General features: G+C 36.3%; 1 pseudogene across 1 annotated transcript; it reads left to right on the top strand.

Moving 5' to 3' along the window:
- Positions 1–5,489: 5,489 nt before the first annotated feature.
- Positions 5,490–7,196, top strand: LOC308106278 (heat shock 70 kDa protein 12A-like; annotated as a pseudogene). The gene is made up of 3 exons: positions 5,490–5,668; positions 5,759–5,930; positions 6,492–7,196. The product of its transcript is annotated as a heat shock 70 kDa protein 12A-like (transcript).
- Positions 7,197–7,407: the final 211 nt, after the last annotated feature.

Here is a 7,407-nt window from a genome sequence, read left to right on the forward strand (position 1 = left end):
ATATAACAGAGATAAAAACTTCAGTTAATATGTAAAAATAACAACAACAAAAATGATGATTAGAGTCTCTGAACATATAGCAAATTGAGAAGAAAATATACCTTGCCTCCTTGCATCTCCCCTGGTTATCTTGCTCCATCTCATAACATCTGTGTTAAAAACATAATTTAGTTATCTCTCATAGGTTCTCATATTGAAAACATTAACTCAGTTTGTTTAATATAATTTATATCATTACATCTTTGATTGTAGAAAATTGTATAAGTATTTTCACATATTGAATTTATACTTTATTGTAAAATGTTGCATTTTGCTAAATTGAACTTGACTCCTTCAGTTTGACATGATGATGTTTGTTGCACCAGTTCATTCTAACTGTATTACAAGCATCTAAACACTTCAGGGCTGCTTTCATTAGGAAAGGCTCTAAACAACGTACCTTTCTTCCTTAGGTTTGTCCTTGTACGGTTGCTCCACCTCATGGCATCTGTGTTAAAAGCATCATTTGGTTAACATGCTTAAAATGGCTCTCCCATAATATGTTATGATAATTGCATTCTCATATTCTAACAATCTTGCTTTAAAAAATACACAAAGTACATGCTTGTTCATGTCATACATTTTCATATTTGAGTCTGAATCTTGCTTAAAGTAGCTACAGTATGCAGCAATGCCATGCTTATGGAATAGAAAGAGAAGTTGTTGTATAATGAGAAATGTTTGCAGACCATTGGACAGGTTTTATCCACTACCTAAGGCATCAGTAAACATAATACAATGTGCATTTTAACATGTTGGGTGGAAGCCTTTCTTTTTCAAATTATAGTCTACTTTATTGTAAAATGTTGCATTTTGCAATATTGAACTCGACTCCTTCAGTTTGACATGATAATGTTGCACCAGTTCATTCTAACAGTATTACAAGCATCTAAACACTTCATAGGCTCTAAACAAAGAATAAAACGTACCTTTCTTCCTTAGGTTTGTCCTTGTACGGTTGCTCCACCTCATGGCAACTGTGTTAAAAGCATTTGGTTAACATGCTTAAAATGGCACTCCCATAATAAGTTATAATAATTGCATTGACATATTGACATATAATTTCATCTAGTATTCAAACAATCTTGCTTTCAAAAATCACATGCTTGCTCATGTCATACATTTTCATATTTGAATTTGAATCTTGCTTAAAGTTGCTACAGTATGCAACAATGTTATGCTTATGGAATAGAAAGATAAGTTGTTGTATAATGAGTTTGCAGACCATTGAACAGGTTTTATCCACTACATACAGTATATGGCATCAGTAAACATAATACAATGTGCATTTTAACATGTCGGGTGGAAACCTTTCTTTTTCCAATTATAAAACACTTAAAATAGTAAAAATAGCAGATCTACAAGTTCACACCGTGTCACATCTTGTGATCTTGTAGATCAGCTAATTTCACTCCTTTTGTGTCACACTCTGAAGTAAGGCATTAATCTGCGATTTTTTTTTATTATGGAGATAACTGTCTGCCCGACAGCGACGATATCCAACTTACTGTGTACTGTGTGTTTCCAAGACATTTTGTTCACATTGATCACCTTGTTGCTGCAAATTGTCACCTACATCTCTGAAGGTGCCATCGGAGGAAACAGACCCATGCTTAATTATATTAATTCATACAAGACAAACAGTTGGATTATAGGATATGTTTACAGTATGTATTTAAATTTAATGTAAATTCTACAGAATAAATAGATTGTAATAATTCTGGGTTTTGTACATTTTGTTCCTACTCGATAGGTCTTGATGTGGTAAATGCATATAGCCTAACAGAAAGCAAGATAATATCTATTTTAAAATATTTGCAGTGTACTGAACACAAAATACAAGTTTGCATCTTAACATTTCTTATAATTAGTGATAATCCAAGTAGCCTACTTACGGTGTACTGTTTGTGTCCAAGGCATTTTGTTCACATGTTTGATCACATTGTTGCTGCAAATTGTTATCTTCATCTCTCCAGGTGCCATCGGAGAAAACAGACACAACCTGGAAGGTTAAGTGATCAGACCATATTGTCTGATCACATAAAAGAACAAAATGGTAAGGGGATAAAAAAATGCATTAGATCAGTTGATGCCCGTAATTCACTCCACTGCTTTAACAATATTTTTCAAAGGGAAGTTAATGTTTGTAGATATCTTCCTTCCTTGTTAAGGGCGCGCTCCCACCGCACTTTTATTTTACCCCTGGGGCGGAATCTGCCAATGCTTTGTCAATGCAAATGCGTGGATTCTTACCATGAATCCACGCAAAGCATTGGCAGATTCCGCCCCAGAGGTAAAATAAAAGTGCGGTGGGAGCGCGCCCTAAACACATTTTCTTGTAATTTATTTTGCTTTGGGTTATTATCTTAATTTCTTACAGAAGTCCTGAACGGCACCGTAACTTTTTTCTTCTTTTTTTGCGTGGCATCACTTCATCCATCAAAAGAAACATGAATAAAATGTTATTTTCACAGCTTACCTGTGTGATTTCCATTTCCATGTTTGCTGTTATTTTGTCAGGAATCTCAGGATCTGATTTGTGCGGATGTGCTCTGTAAATTCTACAGAATAAATAGTTTTTTATAATTCTGGGTCTTGTAAATTGTATTATCTTGCTTTCTCTGTTATATGCATTTACCACATCAAATGCATATAACAGAGAAAGCAAGATAATATCTATTTTAAAATATTTACACTGTACTGAACATAAAATACACATTTGCATCTTAACATTTCTTATAATTAGTGATTATCCAGGTAGGGTAGCCTACTTACGGTGCACTGTTTATGTCCAAGGCATTTTGTTCATATGTTTGATCACATTGTTGCTGCAAATTGTTACCTTCATCTCTCAAGGTAGTATTGGAGGAAACAGACACAGCCTGGAAGGCATAGAAGATTTCTTTAAAGTTTATTTTAAATTTTTTACCAAACCTCATACTATCTGATCACATAAAAGAATAAAATGCTAAGGGCATAATAAAAGAAATGCGTTAGATCAGTTGATGCCCGTATTTCACTCCACTGCTTTACCAATATTTTCCAAAGGGAAGTGGGTGAATCTCTTCCTTCCTTGTTAACACATTTTTTGGTAATTGTTTTTGCTTTGGGTTATTCTTTTTTCTTCTTTTTTTGCGTGGCATCACTTCATCCATCAAAAGAAACATTAATGAAATGTTGTTAGTTTCACAGCTTACCTGTGTGAATTCCGTTTCCATGTTTGCTGTTGTTTGTCAGGATCTGATTTGTGCCGACCCTTAACTGGTCTGGTCTAACCTGCGCTAATGTAGGTTCCAAGAAATATCAAAGGGTGGGGCTTAGTGACATACTACATGGTGCTCATCCCAGCGTGATATAACTATGAGAGTGACGACTTTAGCGTTTTTCTTAATCCTTGAAATGTGTACAGGTATTTTAAGATTCTGCCAGGTGCCAGGCTGAATTAATGTCCCATGGGATTTGTTTTTAACCCTGAACCCAAACCCAAAAATGGAAAACATAGAAAACAGAAAAAAAGCAAAAAAACTAGCCTGATTAATTTTTTCAGAGTATCTTTTGTGTCCCTTTTTGTCTAGAGCCCTAGGGGTAAGCCTAAGGGATGCAATATAATGACAGAAAGGACAACTGAATTTCATCAAGTCCAGGAAGCAAAACAGCAAACACCTAGAGGAAAAAAACATCTAAGACATTCCACAGGTATTTTTAACCTGGCATTTTTAACAAATGGACATTTTTAACAAATTACATGACCTGCCTGGTGAAACATGTTCAACAACTCTTATGAACATATGAACATGTGGTGTGGTATGTAAATTTTATGTGCTATTTTAAGTGTCTTGCTCAGGGACACTTCATGGGACCTTCGGCTTCCCAGGCGGGCTGTCTGATCATTCAGCTATGATCGCCCAACGGGGTACGAGGAATGACCAATAGACACTGGTCAGTGAAGGCTTCTGGACATTACTATATGTTTCAAAGTAAGGCTCTACAAAATACTCAACCCAGTACTTTAGTCAAAGTATAGCCTAGTCTACTCCTGGTGAAACATTACTCAACTTCAAATGAAAGTTGCTCAGTCAAATGAAATAGATGCTTTTAAAAACACAACACACCTCAATAATGTAAAAGATATGTATGTATTTTGTACTAAACAGTGGTTGTTTCAAGTAGGCCTATGTAGGGTTGAAGTGGTTAACCAGTTTTGCAAACCTCAAATCATTACTGGTCAATCATTACTGGTCAAATCATTAAAAAAATGTTTCTTGGCCTTCTTGGCACTCAAGATGTTAGTGAACAGACTTGTAAACTAGGTGGAAATCTCTGCATAGCCCTTAACTGCTTTATAATAGTAGTGACATACCACGTATACGTGCTAATGTTATAAAAGCCACCTGTTTTAATTTCAGTGTTGACTTGGACTAGCTTTCTTCTGGTTTCCGATATGGGGGATACGTTTATAATAGCAATAGACTTCGGCACAGCTTACAGTGGATACGCCTTTAGTATCAAAGGTAGAGAAGCTAACATAGTTGTTCCACAATGGGGAATAGAACATGGAATAAGCACCCCGAATAAGCACAAAATACTCAACCCAGTACTTTAGTCAAAGTATAGCCTAGTCTACTCCTGGTGAAACATTACTCAACTTCAAATGAAAGTTGCTCAGTCAAATGAAATAGATGCTTTTAAAAACACAACACACCTCAATAATGTAAAAGATATGTATGTATTTTGTACTAAACAGTGGTTGTTTCAAGTAGGCCTATGTAGGGTTGAAGTGGTTAACCAGTTTTGCAAACCTCAAATCATTACTGGTCAATCATTACTGGTCAAATCATTAAAAAAATGTTTCTTGGCCTTCTTGGCACTCAAGATGTTAGTGAACAGACTTGTAAACTAGGTGGAATTCTCTGCATAGCCCTTAACTGCTTTATAATAGTAGTGACATACCACGTATACGTGCTCATGTTATAAAAGCCACCTGTTTTAATTTCAGTGTTGACTTGGACTAGCTTTCTTCTGGTTTCCGATATGGGGGATACGTTTATAATAGCAATAGACTTCGGCACAGCTTACAGTGGATACGCCTTTAGTATCAAAGGTAGAGAAGCTAACATAGTTGTTCCACAATGGGGAATAGAACATGGAATAAGCACCCCGAAGACACCTACATGTATTCTATTTGATGAAAATGAGGAATTCCTCAAATTTGGTTATGATGCTAAAATGGAATACACCAAAAAGGGAAATGAAAAAGCCAAGAAAACACTTCTCTTTGAAAACTTCAAGATGGAACTTTTATACGGAAGAGTAAGTCTATGATATTAATTTGTAATTAGGATAGATTTTTTTCCTAAAAATTATATTATAAATCTTTATAAAATTATTAACATCATACATTTAACATTTTCAACAGAAACTCAATGAGGATCTAATGATTACAGCCGTAAATGGCAAAAAAAATGACAGCCCTGAAAGTCTTCACAGAAAGTAGGACCATGCACTGATCACCATTGCTAACAACACAAGAGGACGAACCTTCACTGCGTCTGACTTCACCTGGGTTCTGACTGTTCCTGCTATTTGGGATGCTTCTGCAAAACAGTTCATGAGAAAAGCAGCAACGGAGGTAATTCCATGTTGTTATAACATGCATGATGACGTTATCTACCCATGGAAATTTAAATAATGTTCTTTCTTCCTTTCTTTCTTTTTTTAGGCTGGCATTGTGACAGAAAGTCAATCGGACAAGTTGGTCATCGCATTGGAACCAGAGGCAGCCTCAATCTGGTGTAAGCAGCTTCCCTCTGATGGTTTTATTGATGAGAACTCAGGACATGGTACCCTACAACAACATCCTGGAACACAATACATTGTCGCTGATTGTGGAGGTACTGTATGTTGTGCTGTGACTTTTATGTTGTTGCTGTTTTTTTTTCATTTGCAAGTCTTTTTTGAATCCCCTTTTTTCACAATTTAATAATTAACACGCAATGACACTTTAGTAGAGGTTTGAGTTGTGTAGGCCTACTTACTCGTCATGATGTAACTAGTCCAACTGACGGATCTCACTAGTCACGCTGTTGATTTGCAATTGATAACACAAAAAATTGCCTTCTCATTCACTTATGGTAAAAAAAACACTCTTGAAATCCAAAATACAAATAGCTTAAAGTTTCATAAAAAGGAACAAAAGTAACATAAACATTAACATAAAATAAATCATGCTATATTGACAGCATCAGCCTTTTTTTCCTTTTCTTTTTTCATTTGTTAATGTGCAAAAAAAGTGACTTTGAGAGATGTTTCACCATACAGTGTAAGTCGATGCATAAACCTCTTTAGAAATTATTAGTTTTTCAAACATATTACAAACTGCAACTTAACTATATTATTTCTCTGTTGTCCATTCTTGCTTTCATATTTTAAAGCCTAGCACCGTTGTCTTACAGGTGGTACCATTGACATCACGGTGCATGAAGTGTTGGATGGAGGAGTCCTGAAAGAGCTGCATAAGGCCTCTGGTAACGGTCTGGGAGGGGAGCAAGTTGACAAGAAGTTCAAATGTTTACTCAAGGAAATATTCCCTGATGATCTCTGGAATGAGTATGAAACAACATATCCCAGTGAGCTTCAAAAGCTGATGTATAACTTCTCTGTTCTTAAATGTGGATGATGATGTAGACATCTCCTGCCCATTTAACTTAGCAGCATTAGCTCAGAAAAGGCAACCAATGGAGAATTACTTTAAGACAGAGCCAGGTGTAACCTGGGACGAGGGGTCGATCAAAATCTCAAGGGCGAGGCTGAGATCTTTCTTTGATGAAAGTCTGAACGGCATCACTAAAAGTCTAAAAAAAATCTTGAAAAAGGAATTCGCCATTGAGTACCTTGTGTTAGTGGGGGGTTATGCCTCAAGTAAGATTCTGCGCACACACATTACCAAGCAGTTTGGTGCTCAGTGCAAAGTACTGTGCCCTTTGATGGCTCAGCAGGTGATTTTGAAGGGAGCGGTCATGTTTGCGCATGCAATTTTGAAGGGAGCTGTCATGTTTGGAAGAACCCCTGAGGTAGTGGCATCACGAAGAAGAGAGTTTGATGGGTCGAAGCATAAGGCTGCTAAGAAGTTGATTTTTAACACTGGTGACAATAGATGAAGATGTAGGTTGGGATGAACCAGAGATCACATCTTAATACCAAGGCATAGGGACACAACAGCAGTATGTTTCAAGTTTTATTGCACAGAAAGGAAGAATCATCAATATGTAGATGAGTGGGAAATAGAAAAACTGATCTCGTTGAGATGCCAAATACTACATGTGGGCTGGATCGTAAAGTCCAGTTTCAAGTCAAATTTGGCTTCACAGA

The sequence above is a fragment of the Gymnoscopelus braueri genome (genome assembly GCF_963280865.1).
Source record: "Gymnoscopelus braueri genome assembly, chromosome: 18".
NCBI classification, from domain to species: Eukaryota; Metazoa; Chordata; class Actinopteri; order Myctophiformes; family Myctophidae; genus Gymnoscopelus; species Gymnoscopelus braueri.